The 26,847-nt window shown below is 37.5% G+C and overlaps 1 protein-coding gene across 1 annotated transcript in view; it reads right to left on the bottom strand.

Moving 5' to 3' along the window:
• Nucleotides 1–26,847, bottom strand: part of CPA6 (carboxypeptidase A6) — a 338,450-nt gene that overhangs the window by 10,822 nt on the left and 300,781 nt on the right. The gene's annotated exons all lie outside the window — the stretch shown is intronic.

The raw sequence follows: 26,847 nt of genomic DNA, 5'->3' as shown, positions 1-26,847 counted from the left end.
CCTGCTTAACATTCAACCAATATTTACTCTGTTCTAGGCGACTGGTATACAAAGCAAGACAACACAGAAAAAACTCCCTGCTCTAGTATAAATATTCAGTCTGGATTCTTTGTTAAACTCTAATGTTCTGTGAAAGCAGGGACTGTGCCTTTCTTGCTGGGCACCTGGCAACTAGAACAATAGTATGCCAAGTGTTCAACAAATATCTGTTAAAAAGTGAATGTCAGCTCAAAAGAAAAGGCTAGACATCTGCACAGGTGTCTAGTAAGATAAAAATACTGATACATCAAGACCATGAAGGCAAGGCAGAAACAATTCCACAAAAGATGCCAAAATAATTTCCATTTTTAGAAAAGCAATATCCAAACTGGTTTTGTAAAACCCAAGAGGCTTCTCTAGTTATCTTGGGGGTCAGTAAGAATTCAGTTAAGAAATCCTCAAAACTAAATTTTAATAATTTTTGAATTAAAAACATTATAACCTATAGGTCTATGAAGGGGAGGAAGGAAAATAACATTCACCATAGCAAACACAAAGTATTAAGGTTCCAAGACATTTTTCCATCAATAAATAATTACATTTTCTACAGTTATTTGCCACTGGCCATTATTAGCCCTCCCAACAGCCGTAGAAAACGGTCTCTTTCCATAAGCAAATGGAAAATGTTTGGTGATTCTGTGATATAGTCCAATTCCACTAATATGAAAAGATAACCAAGTCAAATCAGGCTAAAGCTTGAGGACATTAAATCTAGTTTGTGTTATAGGTGAATTAAAATGTGAAATTTATAGCAATTGTGGTTTTCTTCCTTTGAGTCTAATTCTGGGCATGACTTAGAAGTAAGTGGGATATGGATGGAACTCAGATAGCTGATACTCTGAAAGGAATAGGACAAATAAAGAGACATTTGAAGATCACAGATGGAAAGCACCAGAAAGGAGAGATCACAGACTGAACAACTAATTCCAGGGGGAGCAGAACTAATGAGCCAAAGAAAAAAGGATTTACAATAATCCTGATAAACATTCTCTCTCTCTTTTTTTTCAAAGATTTTATTTATTTAATCTTTAATCTTTTAAAGATTAAAATTTAATCTTTTAAGGCAGAGAGAGAGGGGGGGGAAGCAGGCTTCCTGCTGAGCAGAGAGCCCCATGCAGGACTCGATCCCAGGACCCTGAGATCATGACCTGAGCCGAAGGCAGAGGCTCTAACCCACTGAGCCACTCAGGCGCCCCCTGATAAACATTCTCAAGGGCATATAGTAGGGCATTGAAAACATTAAACAGGGACAAGAAGTTATAAAAAAAGTACCAGTCAGATATAATAGAAATAAAAAACTTAATTCATGGGTTGAAAGAATACAGTTGATGAGTGAATTAATGAGCTAGAATATGTTTTGAAACATTCCCAGAAGGCATCAAGAAGAGACAAAGAACTGGAAAAATGAAAAAAAAAAAAGGCGGTGTGACAAATAGAGTGTCAACATCTGATTAACATAAAGAAATAAAAGTTAAATATTGAAGAACTGCTAATTGAAAATTTTGTACAATTAAGGAAAGATTGAATGGACTTATTGTGTACAAAACAAGAGAGATAAAGGGGAAATCTGTCAATGCTTTGACACTGTAGGGTGAAATTTAAGAAAAGGAAACAATTCCAGAGAGAAAGCAACAGGTCTTCTATAAGGAACAAGGATTAGATTCGCACCATTTTTTTTTTAAAAGATTTTATTTATTTATTTGACAGAGATCACAAGTAGGCAGAGAGGCAGGCAAAGAGAGAGGGGGAAGCAGGCTCCCTTCTGAGCAGAGAGCCCGATGTGGGGCTTGATCCCAGGACCCTGGGATCATGACCTGAGCTGAAAGCAGAGGCTTCAACCCACTAAGCCACTCAGGTGCCCCTAGATTCACACCTTTTTATTAACAACACTAGAGTAGTATTTCCAAAATATATTTATATATATATATGTGTACTTATTTACTATTCTTACATTTTATTTATAGGTTTAAAAATTAATTATTTAAATTATAAATATAATATAAATTATATTAGTGTACAGCATAGTGAATCGACAATTATATACATTATGAAATGTTCATCATGATAAATATAGTTACTATTGATCACCATACAAAATTATTACAATATTACCTACTGTACTTGCTATGCTATAAATTACAACTTGGTGAATTATTTATTTCATAACTGGAAGTTTGTATCTTTTAATTTTCTTCACCTATTTTCCCTATCCTCCACCAACACTTGCTATCTACAGTAAACGTAGGGATGCATATATCTTTCTGAATTAGCATTTCTATTTTCTTTGAGTAAATATCTGGAAGTGGAAATGCTGGGTCATATGGTATTTCTACTTTTAGTTTTGGGGGAACCTCCATACTCTTCTTCCATAGTGTCTATTACCTTAATTGTTCCAGGTGCATTTGAAAAGAATGCATATTCTGCTGTTTTTGGTTGGAATGTTCTGTATGTATTTGTTAAATCCACATGAACTAATGTGTAACTCAAAGTGACTGTTTCTTATTTATTTTCTTTCAGGATGATCTACTGATTGACATAACTGGGGTGTTGAACTCCCCTACTCTTATGCTATTTTTGTCAATTTCTCCCTTTATGTCTCTTAACATTTGCTTTGTATATAATCAGGTTGCTTGTATGTTGGGTGTATAGATATAAATATCATCTTGTTGGAGCGATCCCTTGGATCGTTATGTAATGTCCTTCTTTGTCTTTTGTTACAGCCTTTGTGTTATTTTGTCAATTTTGTCTGATGTAAGTACTGCTACCCCAGATTTTTTTTCTGGGTTTCTTTTGCACGGTATCTTTTTCTACTTTCTAACTTTAAGTCTGCATGTATCTTCAGGTTTGAAGTGTCTCTTGTAGATAGCATATAGATGGGTCTTGTTTTTTTTATTTTTAATCCACTCAGTTACCGTATGTCCTTTGATTAGAGCATTTAGACCATTTACACTTAAAGTAATTATTGATAGACATATATTTATTACCATTTTGTTAATTATTTTCTTGTTTTTGTAGTTCTCTGTTTATTTCCCCTTCTCTTCTACTCTTCCCTTGTGATTAGTCACTTCCTTAGTCTTATGTTTGGATTTTTTTCTCCTTTTTGTGTCTCTATTACAGGTTTTTGGTTTTATGGTCACCATGAGGATCATATATAACATCCCAAGTATATAACAGTCTATATTAAGTTGGTGGTTTTGAGTTCGAACACATTCTAAAAGCACTACATTTTTACTCCTTCCTCTCTATGTTTTATGTATATGACATCATATTTTATATCTTCTATTTCTTGAATCCCTTAACTAATTTATTAGATATAATTGGCTTTACTACTTTTGTCTTTTAACCTGCATATGGCTTTATAAGTGATTGATTTTGTACCTTTACTATATATTATTTTTACTAGTAAATTTTATCTTCTAATAGTTTTCCTACACCTAGTCAAAGTCTTTTCTGCTGTAAGTCCTTTCACATTTCTTATAAGGCCAGCTTAATGCTGATGAAGTCCTTTAACTTTTATCCTGGAAACTATTGCTTCTTTAGTTCTGAATGATAACCTTGTTAGGTAGAGTATTCCTGATTGTAGGTTTCATTCCTCGAGCTCTCTGAATATAACCTGCTACTTTCTTCTGGCCTGCAAAGTTTCTGTTGAGAAATCAGCTGATAGTCTTATAGGGTTTTCCTTGTATATAAGTAGTTGGTTTTCTATTTTGGTCTTAAGATTCTAATTTTAATTTTTGACATTTTAGTTATGTGTCTTGGGGTTAACCTGTTTGGGGTTCTCTGTGTTTTCTGGACCTGGGTGTCTCTTTCCTTCCCCAGGTTAGGGAAGTTTTCAGATACTCTTTCTTTAAATGAGTTTTCGGCCCCCTTTTCTCTCTCTTATCCTTCTGGGATTCCTATATTGCAAATGTAGCAATGCTGGGTGTTGTCCTACAGGTCCTTCAACCTATCCTCATTTTTAAAAATTCTTACTGTTTGCTGTTCAGCTTGAGTGTTTTCCATTACCCCATCTTCCAGATCGCTGATACATTCTTTTGCTTCCTCTTATCTGCTGTTGATTCCCTCTAGCATATTTTTCAGTTCAGTTATTGTATTCCTCAACTCTGGTTTTTATATTTTCTATCTTTTTATTGAAGTTATCACTGAGTTCATCCACTCTTAAGCCTGGGGAACATCTTTATGATCATTATTTTGATCTCCTAATCAGGTAAATTGTTTATCTCCATTTCACTTGGTTCATTCTCTGAAGTTTTGTCTTGTTCTTTTATCTGGAGCATGTTCCACTGTTTCACTTTATTTGACATTCTGTGGTTGTTTGTATGAATTAGGCCAAACAGGCACCTCTCCCAGCCTTGAAGGTGTAGTCTTGTGTGGGAACACCACCTGTGTCACCTGTGTGTGCCTGCTGTTGTAGGCAGGACAGCTGAAGCAGGCTTGTTTTGGGGTGTCCTGGGTGTTCCACATATGTGGGTTTCCACATTGGTTGCCATGTGGGGCTGGTGGGGCCCTGAGTGCTCTGGACCAGGACTGCCCCAGGGGATGGCTATAGCTGGGGTGGGCACAGGCCAGAGTAGCTTTGGTGGAATGGTTGGAACTGGGATGGGTGTGACTATGGGAGAACTTTGGGGGGGTGTCTGGAGGTGGTGTGGACTAGGGCTTGATACAGTGGCAGGCTAGCTAGGGCACCAAGATCTTGCACCAATCTGTACCATCAAGGTGGAGAGGAAATGTAAACAATGGCACTAGCCAACACCTGTGACGTCAGAAAGGATTTAAGCAGTTCCCTTATGGTTTGGCCGATGTCCTAGGGTTAGAAAATGTGTTTCCTTCACTTATGTCTTGTTCCCCTTTAAACTGCTTTTTTTTGCTGTTCCAGTTGAGTGAATCCACAGGTGGGGCCTGTCAGTGATATGCCTCTCTGCTGTCCACAGCATTGGGGCTAGGGTTCTTGCCATTACTATGTCTCTGTCTCTCCTTTGTGGGGCAGGTACTCTTTAGTCAGCCCTCAGTTTTTCTTCAGGTAAATTACTCCTTATGCAGGCAAAAATTCTGTTGATTTATATCTGCTAAGTCTCTCTCTGACCACTTCCACTGACAAAGTTCAGGCTCTTGTAATTATTCCCCTAAATTATGAGAACAGTTCCTTGCCTTCAGTCTGACCTACCTTGAATTCAGCCTTCTCAATGTCCTTATAACATAAATAAGACTGATCTTATTTATTCTAAAAACAGAAATCTGATTTACTGCTTAAAATCCTTCAGTGGTGCCTTCCGGAGAAACTTCCAAAATCTTACTTACAGGCAAAGAGGTAGTGTGATCAAAAGGTTTGAGTTTGGTAGAGGTAGATACTATAGGTTATCTTGTGTGTTATTCCTGTCTTAAAAAGTTGGAGATATCACCTCACACCAGTCAGAATGGCTAAAATCAACAAGTCAGGAAATGACAGATGCTGGCGAGGATGCAGAGAAAGGGGAACCCTCCTACACTGTTGGTGGGAATGCAAGCTGGTGCAGCCACTCTGGAAAACAGCATGGAGGTTCCTCAAATGTTGAAAATAGAACTGCCCTATGACCCAGCAATTGCACTATTGGGTATTTACCCTAAAGATACAAATGTAGTGATCCAAAGGGGCACATGCACCCGAATGTTTATAGCAGCAATGTCCACAATAGCCAAACTATGGAAAGAACCTAGATGTCCATCAACAGATGAATGGATCAAGAAGATGTGGTATATATACACAATGGAATACTATGCAGCCATCAAAAGAAATGAAATCTTGCCATTTGCAACAACATGGATGGAACTAGAGCGTATCATGCTTAGCGAAATAAGTCAAGCAGAGAAAGACAACTATCATATGATCTCCCTGATATGAGGAAGTGGTGATACAACATGGAGGCTTAAGTGGGTAGGAGAAGAATCAATGAAACAAGATGGGATTGGGAGGGAGACAAACCATAAGTGACTCTTAATCTCACAAAACAAACTGAGGGTTGCCGGGGGGAGGGGGTTTGGGAGAAGGGGGTGGGATTATGGACATTGGGGAGGGTATGTGATTTGGTGAGTGCTGTGAAGTGTGTAAACCTGGTGATTCACAGACCTGTACCCCTGGGGATAAAAATATATGTTTATAAAAAATAAAAAATTAAAAAAAAAATAAATAAAAGATTACTAAAATTTAAAAAAAAAAAAAGTTGGTGATTTTTGCCCTATTGCTGTACAGATAGGCCTGTGGTTGGTATTTTGTCACTGACTAGATAATTTCATTTACTTTTTATGGCTTTGTATTGGTTTGAAAGTTACACAGTTCTCTCCTTCCTTGGAATTCCGAGAGTCATGCTCCCTTCCTTACCAAATGCCTATGGACTAAGTTCCTTCCTGATTTATTTCTGGTTGACCGACTTAAAATTTTTACCTTCTATCAGTCTGCCTTAAACCTTCTAGCTTTATTCCTACTAAAATATTGGTCGTTTTCTCAAGGTTTTATATTCCCTTGCCTTTATGACTGTACATGTTTTCTTCTTTTGAAGCTTCTCTTTTCTTCACAGTCTGATTTTATTTGTCCTTCAGAGCTTAACACAGTTACCACCTCCTCTTGGCATCTTCTCCAATGTCCCTGAACTGGGTTAGGTGCCCATAACACCCTTCTTTATCTGCATTTGTCATCAAACTTAATATTGTGTGTTAAAATTTATGCTTACCTATTTCCCTACTGAACTGGCCCTGCACAATGTTTGGCCAATAGTGGGTACAGAAAAAATAAACTTATCATACAGGAGCTAAACTGTATAATAGCAAGAAGGGCTATACCCCACTTTAATGCTGTGTGCCTGAGAAACACATTAGACACTGAAATATTCTATAGCACTTTATGGTTTATTTTATGGATGGACATTCTGCCAATGTTATTTACTACAGACTAAGTATTGATTCAGTAGCAAAATGGAATATCACATTCAAAATTCTTTATGCCAGTGTTTCTGTGTGAATTTTTGCCTTGCTCATCTCTTATACTTACACTATCTTTCAAAAAATAAAACCAGAATCCTGAATAGTGAGGCCTTTAAGATAGAAATAAATTAAGTCAGGTGGAAAGAAAACCACTAAAACAATCTAATTATATTTACAGCCTTTGGGGGGCACTATCCAGGCTTTACTAAAATGCAAAGAAACAGCTCACAAGTATTATTGAACCAGAAATCTCTTTGGGATTTTAAGTAGCTGTGCTGGATATACAATTTGAAAAGTGCTGTCCAGATCTAGATTCAATTACACAGATTCTGATCAAAAGTATCTGATGTACAAAAAAGATCAAGAGAGCAGAAAGCTAAAGTACCAAGACATAGCATTTTAAAGAAACAAGTAAAAAACACCAAAAAATGATTTAATAGCCAGGAAACCATGGAAAACATTACTAGGGGGAAGGAACAAGAAGCATCAAACCCATCACTCTTTAGTTTTTAGAAGCATGGGAATCCAAAGGTTATTAGTTTTCCCTTAGTTTACAGGAGCCAGTATATTTTTTCTGAAGCTGAGACAAAGTTCTCTTTCCCCATCTTCACATGCAGAACAACTGCAGAATATATATAACAGATTTCTGCAGTGCAGAATGAAGAGATTCTAGTCTTGTCCAGTAAAACAACACACAGCTCTGTTCTGAACACTTCAGCAATTTAACTTCCATATCATACATCACCTCTTTAGTTGTTGAGTATTAAGATGCAAAACTCTACAAGAACCTCATAAATCTTGAGAGGAGACAAGATGTGCACATATAAAGAAATTATAGGACAAGACAATGTAGGATATAATACCATCATAAAGTGTGCAGTGCAGACTGTGCACAGGAACACAGAGGAGGGAGGGAGAGCAGGATTAGAAGCCCTGGGGACACTCTAATGGCACAGACTCAGTGGGACTCGAGATGGATGGGACTCAAAAAAATACAATTTTACTTAAAAAAACAAAGGACCAAAAAAAAAAAAAAAAAAGGCTTTGTTGCTTCCATGAACCTTAGTCCTTCTGGATGGTAAAATGAGGTGGAAGATAGTCTAGAGAGGGAATGGAGAAGGAGGGGAAAAATCACAAGACAGGGCTCCAGTTAAAGCTATACTACCAATGAGCTCAGGGGCAGGCATGTCACTGCTGTGGCAGCATTGTCCTGGGTGGTTATTAAGGACCTTACTCCATGGTTCTCATGGGATGTGTAACAATATGTTGCTCTCAGTTGTGGTGGTTATCTCACAGTGGCTAGTTACAAGCTACAAGATTAATGAACTAAAAATACTCTTGTAATGGGGGAGAGAGTGGTAAATTAGGGTGGGTAGGTGTGTTTGGAATCAACCACTGGAGTGTACTGTCACCATCAGCTGGGAGTGTGGTACTGGGGAAAAAGAGGCTGAGATCTGTTAGATTAGGAAGCTTGCTAAGACTCTTCACAGCAGTGCTAGTTTATGGTTCTAGTCCAGATGAAAACAGATCCTAATGTAATTACATAATTACTTTTCCTGAATGTCATTAGATTCTGTTCTAAGAATGTGAGAATAAAACTTAGTACTAAAAGTTGTGTTACTCAGTTTCTTTCTTCTTAGAGGCAGTCTCCAAGAATGGATTGCAATTTAAAACTTTAGTTTGCAAGGAAATTGTTTCACTCTCTGAACAAATTTTTTCTTTGATAAAAATGTCCCTCCCTGTATAAAGGTCCTCCAACCCCCTTCCAAATCTGCTTCCTCTCTTGTATTACAAATCATGATATATGGTATGTGAATGCCCAATTCAGAAATCATTTAATGTGTCCAACAGTCTGCAAACAGCTGTTGATCTCACTGTATTAATTTCTCACCAGTGCATTCAACCCATTTACCATTGTCTTGTCAAAACTGTCCTGGATTATTGGAGGGGTTTGCTGACTTCAGGCTCTTCTTTCATCTACATCCTCAGAAGTCTTGAATTAATTCTACTGAAATAAACATCTTACCATGTAATTCTCATGCTTGAAACTTTCCAGTGGCTCACCACCGCCTACAGGATAAAGGGGCTGGATTAGGGGCCATCCCTCTAAGCACCTTGTGGTAGGCTACATAATGGCCCCCAAAGACTGCCAGGTCCTTGTCCATGGAAACTGTGAATGTTACCTTATATGGAAAAGGGCCTCTGTGGATGTGATCAAGATCCTGAAATGGGGAGATTATCCTGAATTATCCAGGTAGACCTTTAATACAACCATAAACATTATATGAGATGGAAATCTGGTTACAGACAGAAGAGAAGGCTATGTGAGGGAATCAAAGAGAAGCTGAGTCAGAGAGGGAATCTGGAGGAAGAGGTCACAAGATAGGGAAACAGGTGGCTTCTAGAACTACAAGGCAAGGAAATGGATTCTCCCCTCAGGCCTGCTGATGGAGTGTGGTCTTATCACATCTTTAGCCTGGTGAAGTCCATTTTGGATGTCTGGCCTCCAGAACTGTAAGAAAATAAATTTGTGTTGTTTTGAGCCACCAAGTTTTGGTAACTGGTAAAGTGGCAACCAGATATGTGGGGAACAAGGCACTTGTCTGCAACATTGCCACTCTGACACAGCTAGAATTTCTCTTTTCTGGGGCACCTGGGTGGCTCAGTAGGTTAAGCCTCTGCCTTTGGCTCAGGTCATGATCTCAGGGTCCTGGGATTGAGCCCCGTATAGGGCTCTCTGCTCAGCGGGAGCCTGCTTCCCCCTCTCTCTGCCTGCCTCTCTGCCTACTTGTGATCTCTCTCTCTCTCTCTGTCAAATAAATAAATAAAATCTTAAAAAAAAAAAAAGAATTTCTCTTTTCCTTTCTCCTCTGTTAATGTGGCACTCAGGCCCCAAATCACAGCCGGTTGTTGACATGCAGTCTCCCTCACTGGATGCTAGCTCCCACAAAACAAGAACCTAATATTTGCCTGGCACTGTGCTTTGCTCATAGCAGGGGTTCAATAAATGTTCATTGAGTGAATCAACCTGCCCTATAGCAAGGTCCTTCTCAGTCTAGCACATCAAAATTCCATTTGTGTTTTACATTTTAAGGTCAGTTTTATTGGAACTTAAGGTTATAATAAAAGCTAAGAGATTGCACAAGAACCTGACCAACAATGCCGTTCTCTGATTTTCTTAAAATATGTGCAGATATGCACCTGAGCATAACAATTATACCTGAGAATGCAAACAAATGAAAAGGGAATCCATAGGTTTGTATCATATTACTGCTTTGTCTTTGATTGTTGCCAAGGTAACTTCCCAATCTGGGGAGGCAAGTGAGAAGAATGAGTGCCATTTTCTTATTGTGGAACTTGGTGTAAGGCTACTCTGGAACCTCTCTTTCAGAATTACACAGGCTAGAGAGGCATGCCATGACCTCCTTCCACATAAGTGCCAGTATAAGGAAACAGATACTGGTTCTAACGAAATGTCATACTAAAATATTTTTGTCGATGTACACTTTTTATCTCTCTACATAGCAAAACAATTTCCGTAAAATGCACCACTGTAAGACTTGAGGTTTTCTCTCAATTTCACTATCAACTCCTCTAAGAGTGTATCAAGAGAGGGGATGGGGAGACCAGAGGGATAGGGGGCAGTGCATTTGGCGTCTATTAGATTAGGCAATGTGTGATTAAGTGGGAACTCTTGATATTTTCCACCCTACCCCTTTTGGTGGGGTTAGTGACTGAGGCCAGTGAGGAATGGTGGTAGAGAAGTAAGACTTTTTTATAAGCTTATAAACTGTCTCTTTTGGTACCACTCCCTCATGTTTTTACTAAATTATACCTAAGCTAAATAAAAAAGCTAAATAATAGGAAAGGAGGCGAAGTGCTCTGAATGGTGGTAGTGCATTCTGGAGCTTGATTTTCGTTACAATTTTTAGTCTTTTAAGAAAAGAACGTTGACTTATTTTTACTGCTTTTAATTTTTTAGAATGGCCTATGGATGTACACGATAATGCCATGTAAATTTCTCCCTCCATCTGTCTAGCCATCTATTTCTTTTCCCCAGAAGTACTAACTTTTACTACCTCCTTGTATTATTCCAGGGTTGGTCTATGCATTTATAAGCAAAAAAAAAAAAAAAAAAAAAAAGTTTTATTATTATTATTATTTTTTAAGATTTTATTCATTTATTTGACAGACAGAGATCACAAGCAGGCAGAGAGGCAGGCAGAGAGAGAAGAGGAAGCAGGCTCCCTGCTGAGCAGAGAGCCTGATGCAGGGCTCCATCCCAGGACTCTGAGATCATGACCTGAGCCAAAGGCAGCGGCTTAACCCACTGAGCCACCCAGGCGCCCCAGTTTTAATATTTTTTATACAAATAGGATCCTCATATATAATAATCTAAAACCTTGCTTTGTTTAACTCTCTCTCTCTCTCTCTCTGTGTGTGTGTGTGTGTGTGTGTGTAATCCTGTATGTAAAACAGCCATCTGATTTTGGCTATTTCTGTCTATTTCACCGTGTAATTGTAGCCTAATTTACTAGCTGTTTGTTGATGGACATTTGGGATGCTCCTAATCTCTCATTATTATAAAGAGTGTTGCAATGAATATCCCTGTACATATGTTTTATTTCACACATGTGAGTATAAGAATAGGATAAATTCCTAAAAGGAGAAATACTCAGCCTCTTCTCTTTCCAGTCCTTCCAGTCATCCTTCGTTCCAGCCACACAGGGCCACCTGCCATCCTCATGGCACCCTGTTCTGTTTCATGCTGCATGTTTGTCCAGGGACATACTTGTTTCCCCTACCTGGAATGCTGTCTTGACTCTGAATCCTTTGCTCTACTTATTTTCTGTCCCACAGTTTGATCTGTTTGATGACCAATATGTTTTTAATATTCCAATCTTTTGTTATTTCTTCTGTGAAGACTTTTCTGACTTTATCAAGTAGAGCTAGTTCATTCGCCCTTTGTATCTCCACTGAACTATTTATGTCTATCTGTACCATATGTATTTCTATATAGTACTTTTAAATTTTTTTCATTTTTTTTCTTTCCCTTCCTTCCTCCTCCACTCTTTTTTCTTTTCTCCCTTCTCTAACCTCAATGATTTTAAACCTGATGAGGACAGAATCTGTTGGATCTATCTCTGCTTCCCAAGTGCCCATCACAGAGTGGGAAATAGAATCCATATCATACATTCCTTTTTTTTCTTTAAAATGAATTCTGGAAGGAATGGTGATGTTGAAGTGTCTGGTCAAGTTGCTTTTTAATGCCCCCAGAGACACATGCCATCCCAATTTTACCATTTCTTCCAGTTTAGGATATCACATTAAGCATTTGGGGGAATAATTAAACAGATGAAATGTTACCTTGTTTCATTTTAATATTGTTTTTGATTACTAGGAGTTTCCCCATTTTATCATGTTGGTTTAGGAAGCTGGTAGGGACTGTGGTCAGCTAGGGCAAGTAGGTATTGCATGAAGGTACTCCAATTCAGAAGATGGAAAACCATTCTGTCTGCCAGACAAAATATATTCTGAAGGCTGAATGTTCTGTAATCCTTGACCAGATACTTTTGGGCCTGAAATTTACTAAAAAAGTAAATTATAAAAAAATAAATGGCTTGGTTTTATTATGAAGTAATCTTTAGTAAGTAATCTTTAGTAATCTCTAGAATTAAAAGATAAGCATTACAAAGTAATAAAAAAGGGGTACCTGGGAGGCTAAGGTTCTGACTCTTGATTTTGGCTCAGGTCTTGATCTGAGGGTTGTGAGATGGAGCCCAATGTGGGGCTTTATACTCAGCATGAGTCTGCTTGAGATTCTCTTCCTCTGCCCCTCCCCCTGCTTGCACAGGCTCTAAAATAAAGAAATTTTAAAAAAGAAGTAATAAAACAGATATCATGAAGTCTAGTTGTTATAAGTGCCATATATATTTAAAGTAACTCAGTAGTTACTTTTTTTCTAATAAGTGGAATTTTCTGATTAAAGATTTATTTTTATTATTTATTTTTAAATGGCCAATATGGTTATGAGTAGGATTTGTGTGGTCAGCTTCTGTTCTTTCATAAACCTTCAGATAAAAATCATCTTAGCTGTAACCAAAAATTGAAGTCTTTAAAAAATGGCAGATGTTAATTTAAAAACAGCATATACTAATTTAGTTTGCTGTATGATTATGGTCTAATGGAAGTTTCATAAGCTTTCTTTTAAGCTTTCTTTTCTCCTAACTTAGAAAAGTATATGTCAGAGTTTTGGAATATGTCTTTAGCCAAGAATTTTATCAACTTACATATGTTTAATGACTTATATAAAGCAAGAAAAGCAAGAAAGAATGTATGTAACTGTAGTAAGCAATATAGTTTTGCTCATATTATCTGATGTTTGCCAAAAGAAGAATAAAAGATGAAGTAAAAAAAAAACCCCACAATTCCTTATGCAATAGAGATATATTTACATTTAGAATGTATTGTGGTTTATACAATGATTGTCTAAAGATGTGGATAATAATATTCTAAGGTTAGACTTTTTATATTTTGAAAGCAGTCCTTTCAAATGGGAAGGTGTAATTTGAATAGCAATATTTGTCCTCAACAATCCATTTGATAAAAAGTAGCCAGAATAATTATCTTAAAAAGTTAGATCATGTCACCTCTTAAACTCAAAATTCTCCACTGGTTTCTCATCCATTTCAAGCAAAATCCAAATTTCCTCCTAATACTGGACCTGTAACACTTTGCCTTTGACAATTTTTCTGACTTCATCTCCTACACCTCTTTCCTACCTCACTCAGCTCCAGCCATCCAGAACTCCTTATCTTAAATTTCATATTATCAGAATGGTCTTCCTTATGCCTCCTAAAAACACCTAACCCATCCTCACCCCAGCCACTCTCTATTACTTTTGTGGTACTATTTTTTGAAAGCATGTATAACAACCTGAGTTTGTTTTCTTTATTGCAGTTTTTCCCAATAACCAGCTCAGTAAATAGTAATTGGATAAATGAGTGAAAGAATCTAGTCATGCATCTGATAACTTTTGAGATAACTATGTAAGATGTATTTGGTATTTTTTTCTGACATTATAAAAGTCATTTTTTCTTTCAACTTAAAAATAATATCATGATTAGTATCAGTTACTGCTACGCTTTGAATTTTTGTGTCTTCCTCAAATTCGTATGTTGAAATCCTAATGCCCAATGTAATGATATTAGGGAGTGGGGTCTTTTGGAGGTAATTAAGTCACAAGGGTGGAGCCCTCATGAATGGGATTGGTGAATTTAAAAAAGAGATCCCAAAAGACCTCAACGTGAGACAGGAATCCATCAGAATCCTAGAGGAGAACATAGGCAGTAATCTCTTTGATATCAGCCACAGCAACTTCTTTCAAGATCTGTCTCCAAAGGCAAAGGAAACAAAAGCGAAGATGAACTTTTGGGACTTCATCAAAATCAAAAGCTTCTGCACAGCAAAGGAAACAGTCAAGAAAACAAAGAGGCAACCCACGGAATGGGAGAAGATATTTGCAAATGACAGTACAGACAAAAGGTTGATATCCAGGATCTATAAATAACTCCTCAAACTCAACACACACAAAACAGACAATCATATCAAAAAATGGGCAGAAGATATGAACAGACACTTCTCCAATGAAGACATACAAATGGCTACCAGACACATGAAAAAATGTTCATCATCACTAGCCCTCAGGGAGATTCAAATTAAAACACATTGAGATATCACCTTATACCAGTTAGAATGGCCAAAATTGGCAAGACAGGAAACAACATGTGTTGGAGGGGATGTTGAGAAAGGGGAACCCTCTTACACTGTTGGTGGGAATGCAAGTTGGTGCAGCCTCTTTGGAGAACAGTGTGGAGATTCCTCAAGAAATTAAAAATAGAACTTCCCTATGACTGGGCCATTGCACTCCTGGGTATTTACCCCAAAGATACAGATGTAGTGAAAAGAAGGGCCATCTGTACCCCAATGTTTATAGCAGCAATGGGCACGGTCGCCAAACTGTGGAAAGAACCAAGATGCCCTTCAACGGACCAATGGATAAGGATGATGTGGTCCATATACACTATGGAGTATTATGCCTCCATCAGAAAGGATGAATACCCAACTTTTGTAGCAACATGGATGGGGCTGGAAGAGATGATGCTGAGTGAAATAAGTCAAGCAGAGAGTCAATTATCATATGGTTTCACTTATTTGTGGAGCATAACAAATAGCATGGAAGACATGGGGAGTTAGAGAGGAGAAGGGAGTTGGGGGAAATTGGAAGGGGAGGTGAACCATGAGAGACTATGGACTCTGAAAAACAATCTGAGGGTTTTGAAGGAGCGGGGGGTGGGAGGTCGGGGTACCAGGTGGTGGGTATTATAGAGGGCACGGATTTCATGGAGCACTGAGTGTGGTGCAAAAATAATGAATACTGTTATGCTGAAAATAAATTAAAAAAAATAAAAAATAAATAAAAAAGAGATCCCAGAGAGCTCACTAACACCTTCCACTATATGAGAACATGGTGAGAAGATGTTATTTATGAACTAGGAAGCCTCACTAAACACCAAATCTAGCACCATGATCCTAGATTTCCCAGTCTTTGAAACTGTGAGAAATGAATGTTTATATTTTATAAGACACATCGTCTTTAGTGTTTTGTTATCGCAGCTCAAAGAGATGAAGATGGTTATTTTCCAGGCACCTAACAACTTCTCCTGGACTGTTAGGGTTCTGCAGTTCACTAGGATTGTGTGTGGTTTGGGAAATTCTGTTTTGGAAGATAGTATAAAGGCAAGGTGATTACCCATGCATCCCCCGTCACCATTTGGCATAGCATGGTTTTTAAAACAATTACAAAAAATGGTAGATAAAAGGAATATCATTGTTTCTCTATTTCTGCTTGTAAAATAACATTTAAAAGAGATTGTTTAATTTTTTTTTTTTTTTAGAGACAGAGAGTGCATGTGTGTGAGTGGGGGAGGAGCAGAGAAAGAGGGAAAGAGAATCTTAAACAGGCTCCATGCTCAATGTAGAGCCTAGAGCCTTTCGCCAGTATCCATCTCACCACCCTGAGATCATGACTGGAGCCAAAACCAAGAGTCAGGTACTTAACCAACTGAGCCACCCAGGTCCCTTAGAAAAAAAATTTTTTTTTTCTTTAAAGAGATTGTTTTAGTCAGGAAATGACAGGTATTGGTGAGGATGTGGAGAAAGGGAAACCCTCATATGCTGTTGGTGGGAATGCAAGCTGGTACAGCCACTCTGGAAAACAGTATGGAGGTTCCTCAAAAAGTTGAAAATAGAGCTATCCTATGACCTAGCAATTGCACTACTGGGGTATTTACCCAAAGATACAAATGCAGTGATCCAAAGGGGCAACTGCACCCCAATGTTTATAGCAGCAATGCCCACAATAGCCAAACTATGGAAAGAGCCCAGATGTCAATCAACAGATGATTGGATAAAGAAGATGTGGTATATATGTACAATGGAATATTATTGTATTCATCAAAAATGGAAATCTTGCCATTTGCAATGACATGGATGAAACTAGAAGGTATTATGCTAAGCAAAATAAATCAATCAGAGAAAGACAATTATCGAATGATCTCACTGATATATGGAATTTGAGAAATAAGGCAGAGGATCATAGGGGAAGTGAGGAAAAGATGAAACAAGAATAAACCAGATGAGGGGACAAACTGTGAGAAACTCAATCTCAGGAAACAAACTGAGGGTTGCTGGAGTGAAGGAGTGTGGGAGGGGTGGGATGGTTGGGTGATGGACGTTGAGGAGGGTATGGGCTATGGTGAGTGCTGTGTGTTGTGTAAGACTGATGAATCACAGACCTGTACCCCAAAGCAAATAATATATTATATGTTACTTATAAAAAAGTATATAAAAATAGATTGTTTTAATAACAAAATTTACTTGAAAAGGAGTTTGGATTAAAAATAAGCATATGGATTAAAAGGGAATTGGAAATCTGATAATAAGGAAGATACTTAACAACGTTAGTGACCCATAAGGAGCACAATGTTATAATGCTTCTAAGATGTTGAAAACAGTATCAAGGGGGCACCTGAATGGCTCAGTGGGTTGAGCCGCTGCCTTCGGCTCAGGTCATGATCTCAGGGTCTTGAGATCGAGCCCCAAATCGGGCTTTCTGCTCGGCAGGAAGCCTGCTTCCTCCTCTCTCTCTCTTTGCTTGCTTCTCTGCCTACTTGTGATTTCTCTCTGTCAAAAAAATAAATAAAATCTTTTAAAAAAAAAACAACAAACAAAAAACAGTAGCAAGTTCTCAAAAATTCAAAGCAGTTAGATACAAATAAAATTTATAGAAAAAAAATAAAATGACTTGCCAAATGCAAATGTTACAGCTAGAGGAAAATTATCAGAGAGATGTAGTTTGTTTTTGGTGAACTCAGGAATTAAATAATGCTGAAAAGCAACCAGCATAGTAGAAAAATAATTAGTAGATAAAAGCTTTATAAATATTTCTCATATGCCCAAGGCAAGGCTAGAGGCCTCCTAAAGATTGAGCAGCATGGGTGGGTTACCTGCTGAAGCAGATGCAATAAAATTACTGGACTTAAAATCAGTACAAGAGAAAAATCAGTAGCTCAGTGTCCTAGGAGCTGAGGAAATGATTCTGCCACCTCCATTATGCCTCACTTTAAAAATGTCAGTTTTATATGCTACTTACTTCAGTGACTTTCAAGAAAATAAGTTATTTGTAAAATGTTTTAAAATGTTGATTGTAACATCATTTTAAAAACATCAACAAAGATACTTATTCATTATGTTGGAATAGATGTTATAAATAAACTGAGATATTGTCTTTTACATGATAATTCTTAAATACTTATCCATAAGAATGATCAGAAATGAAACAAAATATATAATTTTGTGTATACACACTATTAGTACTAAACATTATTTAATCTGTAGTTATAAGAAGCTCATTTTAAAAAGCATTTGGATATATTTTGTATGAGGAGAGAGAAGGGTAAAATGGGGAGGTACAGTTTTGCATATAAATAGTATCTGGATTAGAGAAAAAAGAATTTAAGTGTAAGTAACAAATGATAAAATCTTTTTAGTGGTGAGTTAACTGGAAAATATATGTTAAATATCAAGAGAGGAAAATAATGGCTTTTTGTATTTTCTTTAAATCTTAGAAGGACATTCAGTTTAGTATTGTGGTCCTCTATCTTAAAAGGAGGAAGTTTGCAAAAACATATTTAAGATTGATGAGTTAAAGGAGTACTGAAAGGAATTGACAGTATATTCTTGAGCTAAGTAATACTAAGGAAATCGAAATTACAGCCTACTAATACATTTATTAGGTACATTATTTTAAGAGACCAAAATAGTATGAATGGTAAATGATTATGACAAGGTGGGATAGTACCAATTAATTATGAAAACAAAGGACAAGGAAAGTGACCTGAATGTCAGAAAAAGCTTATGAAATAATAGACTTCTTGGTCAAGGTAATAGATGTGGACTGGAAAATGAAATGTTTATGAGAGACTGTGCTAGCCAGATTTTCATGAAAGGGCACAGAATCCACTGTGGTTAGTTTAAGCAAAGGGGATTAAAAAAAATAAGTTGTTAAATGATTTTTAGAATCATCAGGAAAGAAACTCTAGCTTGAGATAACCAGGATGACTTCAAGAGTCATGATGCAGGTTACAAGGAGGGCTCCTCCGTTTTCTAAGATGAGGAAGCAGTACATTCAAGAAAGAGTCAAGATGGGGAGGCTGCCTCAGATAAACCACATACCTCCACAATGGCGCAAGACGGCAGGGACAATAGAAACCACAGAAAAATGACCTCTATCTTATTTTTCATATTCTAAGTCTCACACCAAGGCACCAAAAGGGTAGAACTTAAAATACTCTGATCCCTAGCTATAAGTGAGTCTAGGAAATGCAGATGTTATCTTTTTGGCCTCACCAGTGCAGGAAGGCTCTAGAAGGAGATTGGAATGGATGGAGAGTGCCTATCCATGACATGCACTAAAGAAATCATTATAAGAGAAACTTAGGAAACATCTACAGTTACACCAGAGAACTGGGTCAAGATGGTGGAGTAGGAAAAGCTAATCTTTTCCCATGGAAACACAAAAACTACAAGTACATATAAAACAATCCCTCTCTGAGAATGACCTGAGGCCTGGAAGAACATATTTTACACAACTAAGGGTATAAAGGAAAATCAACATTGAGATGGGTAGGAGACAGACAGACAAGTTGGAACCCATACTCCTGACTTAGCAGTTTGTAAATGGGAGGAATATCACAACTGTAGAGGCCCTCACTAAAGAATGGGGGGAGAGGGTGGGGGTGGGTCTGAGCCTCACATTAGGCTTCCTAGCCTGGAGGACCAGCATTGGGAAAATGAGCACCCATAATGTCTTGCTTTGGAAACCAAGGAGCTTTATTTCCAGGAGAGGCAAAGGAGAGTAGGAAATCAGGATTTTTCTCTAAAAGGTCATATGCAAAATCTCATTCCAGGTCCAAGCACAGGGGTGGCAGTTTGAAAATTTCATGATTTACATGTAAAGGGGATTCATTTTCTGTGTCCTGGAGGGGCAGAGATCTGTTGGGACTTTCTTCAGGGATGAATGTGCTGGTGGATGACATTTTTTCCCCACTCCCCTCTACTTAGCTGTCCCGGGCTGGTAGGTACTAACACTCTCCATCTACCATAGTGGCACCACTCACTCCACCCATTTTCAGTGGGACTCACCCTGCCCAACCTGCATCGTTAGTGATCTCTTAGGAGGCTCTCTGCTGTGCCGCACCCAGCAGGCAGCCTTTGTCACTACTGGCACCCCTCCTACATAGCCCCCATCATGGGGACCAGTCCCTATACACTAGAGCACCTGCAACAATTCTGATCATATCTTGCAGCCTCATAGCCAGAGGCTTGTCCCACCCACCAATGCACCTGTAGCTGTGGCAGCCTAGCCTCACAGTCAGCTGCACTGAGGGCCAACCATACATGCCAGTGCACCTGCAACCATTGTAACCAGGCATCACTGACAGCCATGCTGGAGGACAGCTCTACACACCAGCAAATTTGTACCAACTACAGCCCAGCAATAACAGGAGAGTACATGCATCCTAGACAGGGGACACCTTTGAAGTACTTGGCTTAAGTGACTTGGGGGGTTTGCACAACTGGGCCTTATGGGACATCTTCTACCTAGAGCCATTCCTTCATGACTGGGAGCTATAATTGGATATACTTAAAACATAACCAAAAACAGAATTTGGCAAAATAGGGAGATAAAGGAATGTGTTTCAAACAAAAGAACAAGACCAAAATGGAGTAAAACAATCTACCAGAGAAAGAGTTCAAAGTAACCGTTATAAAGATGTCTACCAAACTCAGGAGAAGAATCAAATACAATGGAAATCTCAACAAAGAGATAGAAGACAAAAAACAACCAAAAAAACAACAAATAAGAACTGAAGAAAACAGTAACTGAAATGAAAAATATGAAATATAAAATCAGTAACTGAAATGAAAAATATGAAAAATATGAAATGAAAGGGAATCAACAGCAGATTAGATGATGTAGAATGGATCAGCTATTTGAAAGACAGAGTAGGGGAAGTCATCCAACTGGCACAGCAAAAAGAAAAAATAATTAAAAATGATAATTTAGGGACCTATGGGACAACAGCAAGTATAATAATGTTTGTATTATAAGGATCCCAAAAGAAGAGAGAGAAAGAGGAATAGAAAATCTAGTTGAAGAGACAATAGCTGAAAACTTCACTACCATGGCAAAGAAAGTAGACATACAAATCTAAGAAGTACAGGCAGTCCCACATGAAATGAGCTCAAAGAGACCCACACCAAGATATATTATCATCAAAATGTCTAAATATTAAAGAATTATAGAGGCGCCTTGGTGGCTCAATGGGTTAAAGCCTCTGCATTTGGCTCAGGTCATGATCCCAGGGTCCTGAGATTGAGCTCCACATTGGGCTGTCTACTCAGCAGGGAGCCTGCTTCCTCCTCTCTCTCTGCCTGCCTCTCTGCCTACTTGGAATCTTGTTCTGTCAAATAAATAAATAAAATCTTAAAAAAAAAGAATTATAAAAGCAGCAAAAGAAAAACAACTAGTTATATAGAAGGAAAACCCCACAAGATTATAAGCTGATTTTTCAGCAGAAACTTTGGAGACCAGTAGGAAGTGACACAATATATTCAAAGTGCTGAAAGGAAAAACCTTAAAACTGAGAGACTGCTATACCCAAAAAGATTATCACTCAGAATTGAAGGAGAGATAGTTTCCCAGACAAGCAAAAATTGAAGAGTTGATCATCATTAAAACCAGCCTTATAAGCAATGTTAGAGTGACTTCTCTAAATGGAAACAAACAAACAAACAAACAAACAAAAAACAATCCATAACTAGAAATAAGAAAATTATTAAAGGAAAAATTTCCCTAGAAAATGCAAATAGTAAAGGTAGTAGATCACTTATAAAACCAGTATGGGAGTGCCTGGGTGGCTCCATCAGTTAAGCATCTAACTCTTGAGTACAGCTCAGGTCATGTTCTCAGGATCATGAGATCAAGTCCTACACTGGGTTTTGTGCTGGGTACAGAACCTGTTTAAGATTCTCTCTCTTCTCCCTCTGACCGCCCCTGCTCTTAACTTTCTTTCTTTCTCAAAAAGAAAGAAAGAAAAAAGCTAGTATGAAGGTTAAAAGACAAAATTAGTAAAACCAGTTATATCTAAAATAATCAGTTAAGGGATACGCAAACAGGTATAAAATGTGATGTTATATACATAAAATGTGGAAGCGGAATAAAAATTTTGTGCTTTTAGAATGTGTTCGAATTTAAGTGACCATCAGCTTCAAATAGACTACTAGAGACTAAGGATGTTATATAAGAATCTCATGGTAACCACAAGCCAAAAAACTGTAACATGTACACAAAAAGTAAACAGAAAAGAATCCAAGCATAACGTTAAAGAGAGTCATCAAATTATGAGGAAAGAGAAGAAGAAGAAAAAGAGAGAAACAGAGAAGAACTACAGAAACAACTAGAAAGAAAGCAACAAAATGGCAGTAAGTACACATCTATCAATAATTTACATTTAAATGTACTAAATAGTCCAATCAAAGACATATAGTAATTGTGAACTACTATATAGTATACATATAGTATAGTGAATATATACTATACTATATATAGTATATATAGTATAGTGAATGGATAAATAAGACTCATTTCTGGTCTTTCTACAAGAGACTCACATCAGACCTATAGAAACATAGAGAATAGAATATAGAATCATAGAGAATGAAAGTGAAAGGGTGGAAAAGCAATACTTATATCAGACAAAATAAACTTAAAAACAAAGCCTGTAACAAGTGCCAAACCAGGGCATTACATAATGATAAAAGGATTAATTCAACAAGAGGAGATAACACTTCCAAATATCTATATACCCAACATAGGGGCATGAAGATACATAAAGCAAGCAGTAACAGAAATAGAAGGAGAAAGTGACAGTAATACATAATAGCAGTGAACTTTAATGCTCTATGTACATCAGTGGATAGATCATCCAGACAGAAAATCAATAAGCAAAATTGGTTTTACATGACACATTAGGCTGGATGGGTATATGAATATACACACACACGCATACATACATACACACACGGAGAACATCCTATCCAAAAACAATGAAATACACATTATTCTCAAGTGCACATAGAACACTCTCCAGGATAGTTCACATTAGGCCACAAAACAGGTCTCAGTGAACTTAAGAAGATTAAAGTCATATCAAACATCTTTTCTGATCACAACAGTGTGAAAATAGAAATCATTTACAAGAGGAATACTGGAAAAAACCCACAAAAATGTGGAGGCTAACCAACATGCTACTAAATAACTAATGGGTCAGTAAAGGAATCACAGAGAAAACAGAAAATACAGACAAATTAAAATAGAAACACAGTGTTCCAAAATCTATGGGATACAACAAAAGCAAATCTATGACAGAAATTTATAGTGATACAGGTTTACTTCAAGACATAAGAATAATCTCAAATAAATAATCCAAATTTACACCTAAAAGAACTAAAAAAAAAAAGAAGAAACAAAGCTCAAAGTTAGTAGAGTAGAAATAAATGAAACAGAAACTGAGAAAATAGAAAAAAAATTAATGAAACTAAGAGCTAGTTTTTTTGATAAGATAAACAAAATAGATAAATTTTTACCCTGACATATAAAAAAAGGAAAGAGGGACCAAATAAATAAAATTGAAAATGAAAGAGGAATCAAAAAGGGTCATATAGGTTACTAGAATAATTAATCACCAACAAATGGGACAATCTAGAATTAATATATAAAAACATACAATTCCTAAAAATATACAATGATCCAAGACTGGAGCAGGAAGAAAAAGGAAATGTTAATAAATGGATTACTAGTAATGAAATTGAATCACTAATTAAAAACCTTTCCAACAAACAAAAGTCTAAGACCAGACAGCATCTACCAGATGAATTTTACCAAATTTTAAAGAAAAGTTAAAACCTAGGCTCAAACTATTCCACAAAATTGAAGAGGAAGGGATGGTTCCAAACTCATTCTATGAGGCTGGCTTTACCCTGATACCAAAATCAGACAAATACGGGACAAAAGAGGAAGTTATAGGCCAATAGCCCTGATGAGCACAGATGAAAAAATTCTCAACAAAATATTAGCAAGCCAGACTCAACAATTCATTAAGAGGATCATACACCATGTTCAGGTGGGATTTATTTCAAGGATGAAAGGATGCTTCAGTATCCACAAATCAATTAACATGATACACCACATTAACAAAATGAATAAAAATCATTGTTCTCTCAATAGATGCAGAAAACCCATTTGATAAAATAAAAATGATGATTAAAAAAAAAAAAACATCAGCAAAGTGGGTACAGGGGCAACATACCTCAACACAATAAAATTCATACATGACAAACCCAGAGCTAACATCGTATTTAATGGTTAAAAACTAAAAGCTTTACATCTAAGGTCAGGAACAAGACAAGAATGCCCACTCTCACCACTTTTATTTAGTATAAGAGTGGAAATTCTAGCTACAACAATCTAACAAATAAAAGGAAGAAAACTCATTCAAATTGGAAAAGAAGAAGAAAAACAGTCAGTATATTTGTAGATTCCATAATACTATGTTTAGAAAACCCTAAAATCTTCAAGAAATGATTAGAAAAAATGAATTCAGTAAAGTTGTAATATAAAAAATCTACATAAATATGGCATTTCTATACATTAATAATGAACAATTAGAAAGATAAATTAAGAAATGATCCCATTTACAACTGTATCAAAAAGAGTAAAATACCTAGGAATAAATTTAATCAAGGAAGTAAAAGACCTGCATACTGAAAACTACAAAGACACTAATGAAAGATGTTGAAAACAAAACAAATAAGTGGAAAGATAATCCACGCTCATGGATTGGAAAAATTAACTCAGGTAAAATGTCCACTCCTTTCAAGGCAATGGGATTGCCTTGAATTCCTTCCATTCAATGGAATCCCTATCAATATTCAAAGGACTTTTTTTTTGTAGACCTAGAACAAATAATTTAAAAATTTGTATGGAACCAAGAGGAAGCAAGATGGTGGATTAGTAAAAGATTGAAATATCGTCAGGTCCCAGGAGTTCAGCTAGATAGTTATCAAGCTATTCTGAACACCTGCAAACTCAACAGGAGATAGAAGAGAACAAAAGCAGAAATTCTAGGAACAGAAAATTGACCACTTTCCAGAAGGCAGAATGTGCAGAGAAGTGAATCCAAAGAGATGGGAAGATAGACTGTGGGCAGGAGGTGCTGGCTCATGGCAGGTGAGAGAGCAGTGTAGCACAAAATTGGAACTTTTAGAAGTCTGCTCCACTGAGGGACATGGCTCCAGAAGCTAAGCAAAGGATGGCACCCTCATGGGGACAGTGCAGTTTCAGGACCAATGGAGTCACAGAAAGACCGAGGGAAGGGAGGGGTAAGGGGAGCTAGAGTGTGGCAGAGCTCTCAGATATCTGAGCAGGGAGGCCGACTACAGAGACAGGAGCTGAGGGATGTGCTCTCAGCTCGGGGTTACCTTAAACCATGATCCAAGTTATGAGCGACTGCTCTTAGAGCAGGGACCTCACAAGTGGCAGATCCGGAGAGACCTCCTCCTTCCTCCTTTGGGAGGAGTGGTGTGGGAACATGCTGCAGGGATCTGCTGGGTTTGGAGACTCCAAATGGGGCCATGAGCCAGAGATAGAAACACTTGGTCACAGGCCAGGTGAGCACAGACCCCAGCCAGAGACCAGGGAGATTGGAGGAATTGGATGCTTTTCTCTGAGGGAACACTGAGGAGTGGGGGCCCTGAGCTCTTGACTCCCCCAAGACTGGAGATTTGGAGGCCACCATCCTCATTTTTGTCCTCCAAAGCTGTACAGAAAGCATTCATGGAACAAAAGCTACAGAGAGTCTGACCAGATAACTTAGCCTGGCCCCTGGCAAGGGCAGTGCAATTCCACCTTGGGCAAAGACATTTGAGAATCACTTCAAGAGGCCCTTCCCCGAGAAGATCAGCAAGAACATCCAGCCAAGAAAAAGTTCACTGATCGATGAGAACTGTAGAAGTCCAGAGCTAGGGGAAAACAACACATAGACTTCATGGCTTTTTCCCATGATCCTTTAGACTTTCAAAGTTAACTTTTTAAAATTTTATTCTTTTCTTATTCTATTTTTTTGACTTTTCCTCTTTCCTATTTATCTTATGAATATCTTGTTAAAAATATTTTAAAATTTTCATTCTTATAGTCCTATTCATTCCCTTCATTGTATTTAACCTTGTTTTTTGTATCCATCTAGGTTTTCTTCTTTAGAAATTTAGGATACAATTTCTTCTAATAGATCAAACTATACCCTAAATCTCACTCATGGCTTTGTTCTAGTCTCCAGCCTGATCACATTCTTTCCTCTTTTTTTCTTCCCCCCAACCAACTTCTTATCTTATCAATTCCCTTTTTAGGATCTTTCTTAATTTTCATCTTTACAGTCAGATTCCATCCCTTCATCATGTTTACCCTTATTTTTGTATACATATAAGTTTTTCTTTCTTTAAAATTTTGGGAGGGGGGCACCTGCATGGCTCAGTGGGTTAAGCCTCTGCCTTCAGTTCAGGTCATGGTCTCAGGGTCCTGGGATTGAGCCCTGCATTGTGTTCTCTGCTCAGCAGGGAGCCTGCTTCCCTTCCTCTCTCTCTCTGCCTGCCTCTCTGCCTACTTGTGATCTCTGTCTGTCAAATAAATAAATAAAATCTTAAAAAGAATTTTTGGGAGGGAGCTTCTTCTAAGAGACCAGAGTACACCCAAAATCAAGTGGGTGGCTCTGTTCTATTCAGGAGTCTAATACACACACACACACACACACACATTTTTCTATCCCCCCCCCCCCATTCTTCTCCCCCTGGTTTTGGGTCTCTTCTGATTTGGTTAGCATATATTTTTCTGGGATATTTGCTACCCTTTTAGTATTTTGTTCTCTCATTCATCTATTCTTACCTGGATAAAATGACAAGGTAGAAAAACTCACCACAAAAAAAAGAACAAGAGGCAGTACCAACGGCCTAGGGACATAATCAATATTGACACTAGTAATATGTCAGAACTAGAGTATAGAATGATGATTATCAAGGTGCTAGCTGGGCTTGAAATAAAGCATGGAAGATTTTAGAGAATCCCTTTCTGGAGAAATAAAAGAACTAAAATCTAACCAAGTTGAAATAAAAAAGCTA

This window comes from Mustela lutreola, chromosome 3, assembly GCF_030435805.1.
Source record: "Mustela lutreola isolate mMusLut2 chromosome 3, mMusLut2.pri, whole genome shotgun sequence".
Taxonomy (NCBI): Eukaryota; Metazoa; Chordata; class Mammalia; order Carnivora; family Mustelidae; genus Mustela; species Mustela lutreola.
Note: the sequence above shows the minus strand (reverse complement) of the source record. Positions and strands in the feature narration are given on the sequence as shown.